Source organism: Galeopterus variegatus, unplaced genomic scaffold, assembly GCF_000696425.1.
Source record: "Galeopterus variegatus unplaced genomic scaffold, G_variegatus-3.0.2 Scaffold1713, whole genome shotgun sequence".
Taxonomy (NCBI): Eukaryota; Metazoa; Chordata; class Mammalia; order Dermoptera; family Cynocephalidae; genus Galeopterus; species Galeopterus variegatus.
Window position 1 is genome coordinate 251715 of NW_007727824.1, and position 3879 is coordinate 255593.

Sequence of the window (3879 nt, forward strand, 5' to 3'; positions counted from 1 at the left end):
CTCATATGGATTTAGGCAGTTTAGTTCATCCCTTTTAATCTGATTTCATTATCGATACCATGAGGTTAATAATAACAAGTTTTCACCTGATTGTCTTCTGAAAAAAACAAGGTAGCCTATGTGAATCTTCCTAACTCAGTGTCTGGCACTTAGTAGGAGGACCTCCTTTCCGAATGTCGCCAAACCATCTGCTCTTCTTCCTTCCTTCCTTTTCCTGATTGATCTCAGTTGAAGCCCTTCCTTACTCTGCGCCCACGTTTAATCTTCATGCAAAGCTGCCAGAGACTCACTGTAACTGAGTTTCTTTTCCCTTATCAGGGTGGACACTTCTACTGAAAACAAACTTTGTTTCTCTGTAGAATGGGAAAACAAAACCGGCATCATCATCTTCATTAAATTTTTGAAACATTCATTTAAAAGGTCCTGTTAGACTCCCTGAACAGGCATCTACTTTTTGCTCACTTTTTATGTATTGTTTTCATTTTTTCCCCCTTTGAGCAAGTGTATTAGACAATTAAAACAAGTTGGATTCCAGCTTTTTCAATATTTTGATTAAGATTTTATGTTCAGTAGTCAGTGGTATGTAATTTTGGAAGTATAATGCCAATTTAAATTAATTTTCATAGGTTTGCTAATTAAAACAATTAAGAGGTGGGGCTTACCCACTGGAAAAATAATTGGAGGATCACTTGTGAACATTATCCTTGAGATTTCACACGTGCACAAAATGGGCTAAATTTGTTTTAAAAATAGCTAGAAATCCAAAAGAAGTAATTATAGCATCAAAGCAAATGTGTGTCTGCATTTGTCCTTTTTAAAATGGGAAATAAAATTTTCTTTGAACTTCTGGAAGCTGCTTCTGCCTGCCTCTGTCTTTGTGACAGTACTAAAATTAAGAATAGCACCAGACTACTTTTTGCAATAGTAGCATGATATGTAAACTTTGGAGATAAATGTCGAGGAGACAGAGTACTGAGAGATGAGAAAATGAGGAAAACAAACACTGAGAAAGCCTGAGAAAGTGGCAGGAGAAAATATCTAATGTGAATTAAACTACCCTACTGTCAACAGATGCAGTCCTTGAAATAAAAGGATTTCCAACTTTTTGATGTGACAGAATCTTTAGTGTCAAAACATATTTTTTAGAAATTTAACACAGGACATAATCCTCAATAGTGGTGGAACCACAGAGTGAATACGAAAAGAAAAAGGAACATACGGGAATACTCAATCAGTTAAGCACAGAGGATAAATGCAAAAACTCCAGAGTCACGCCATCTAGGTTTTAATCCTTGTTTCACTGCTAAAATAGGGATAACAGGACCTATCCCAAAGGACTGTTGTAAGGATTAAATGAATTAATATATGTAAATCACTTAGAACAATGCCCTATCCAAAATAAAGTTTAGTTACTTTTATAATTATCCTCATTTGCATTTAAAATATGTAAAAATTAGTAACTTCCTCAAGACAGCCCAAAGTAATCTTCACTGCTGTAGTTTACTGATTGTTATACAACCTTGCAGAGGCCAAGTTTTGGAGAAATAGTGTTTTAAAATGTCAGTATGTTATTAGGAGCCTTAAAAACATTAATATTCTTTGATTCTGTAATTTCACTTTAAGGAATCTAGCCAAAGGAAATGATGAAAATGCAAATGACAATATGCAAAGATATTCAAAACAATATTATTTATAAATAAAAATTTGGAAAATCCAAATGTCAGAAAATAGACAAATAGGGAATTATTTAAATATGTGATCGTACTTTTATAAGATGAAATGTTATACATTGGTTACAAATTTTGGCCTCCAACTATCTTTCAAATGAATGTTAATTATATGCAAAAATGCTGATGATATAGTGGTAGGTGACATCGGCAAAATATATGTTTATAGTATGATTTTGACTATTTAAAATATGTCTAGAACATACCTTTGAAAAGCATACTAATAAATTAACAGATTATTTCAGAGAGTTCGAACAGGGGCCAGTCCAGACAGTAAATATTTTAGGTTTTGTGGGCCGATATAGTTTGTCACAACTACTCAACTCTGCTGCTGTGGTGTGGAAAATAACCCTAGATAATAGTAAATCGATGGGGGTGGCTGTATTCCAATAAAATTTGACTTACAAAAAAACACGTGGTCAATTTGCTGGCTATAATCTGCCAACACCTGGGTTAGATTCATAGGTGTATTTATTTTCAATTTTGTATTTTTCTGTATCTTCTAAATTTTCTTCAGTGAGAAAATCGTGGCTGTATTCCAATAAAATTTGACTTACAAAAAAACACGTGGTCAATTTGCTGGCTATAATTTGCCAACACCTGGGTTAGATTCATAGGTGTATTTATTTTCAATTTTGTATTTTTCTGTATCTTCTAAATTTTCTTCAGTGAGAAAATCGTAAGTTTCCTACTTTAAAATTAAAACAGTAAGTGCTATGAAAAAATAAAATACCCTTTGCTATAAAGAATAGGAAACACCATGGGTAGTTAAAAAATGGCTGTAGTAGATTTCTCGTGCTTAAAAATGTCTATCAGATGCTATGGTCTGAATGTTTGTGTCTCTCCAAACTTCATATGTTGAAATTTAATCCCCAAAGTGATTGTATTAGGAGGAAGGGCCTTTTGGGAAGTGATTAGGTGTTGAGGACAAAACCTTCATGAATGGGATTAATGCCATTATGAAAGAGGTCTGAGAGAGCTGCCTTGCCCTTTTCCAGCATATGAGGACACAGCAAGAAGGCGCCATCTATGAACTAGAAAATGGGCCCTCATTAGACACCAAATTTGCCAGCACCTTGATCTTGGACCTCCCAGCCTCCAGAACTGTGAGAAATAAATTTTTGTTGTTTATAAGCTACCCAGTCTATGGCATTTTGTTATAGCAGCCAAAACAGACAAAGACATCCGGTCATTTCAAAATGCATGCTCAAAATAAAAGCCTCTAGTGGCTCCATATCACACTTAAAATAACATCCAAGGTATTTTATCTAGCCTGTAAAGCCTAAGAGATCTAGCCTCTGGCTATATCTCACAACTCGTTCCCTACCGCTCTCTCCCTTGGTCACTTGCTCCAGCCATGCTTGCATTGGCATGGAGCACTGGGAGTGAGATTTAATGCAGACTTGCATAGACAGCTAGTAGTGCCATTAGCATCATCTTCTCATACAAAAGCTTTGCCTACAAATTCAAGAGTCTTGGAAATAATTTTTTAAAAATTATGCAGATCTCTGAATTCTTTAAAAAACTAGATATTTGTATTGTGTGCATAAAATACTCTAGTATTTGATTCAGTTTTCTGTATTTTTTATTTCAATATTTATTATTAGAAAAGTACAGCCTGTGGCAACAGGATGCAAATACAAACTATTACACATAGAAGATTCTTGATTGAGTAACAGTCTGAGTAACTTCAGGGAACCACCCAAGACACCAAATAGCCTCACACTTTACTTTTGAATTTAGAAGGGATAAATTTTGATAAACAGCAATAGATACTTTATTGTTCTTCTCTCCCCCACTTTGTGTATCCTACCTGACGTATCTACCATTGATGTAGGGCTTATCAACACACACTGTATTTATCATACATTCATCAATTTTTAAAATTTTTGCAAGTAAAAGAAGAATATCTTTATGATTTTAATTTTTGTTTCTACTATTATGGGAAAGTTTGAGCACATTTTTATATGTTTAAAAGCCATTTATGTTTCCTAGTCTGTGACCAACATTCATCTTTGTTTTTCTACTGTCTTCTAGTTGAATTTTTTTTGAATATGTTGTAGGTACTTTTGATATGTTATGGAAGAAATTAGCTTTTGTTTATCATATGTGCTGCAAATAACTTTTCTATTTTGTATTTTTTATTATTTAC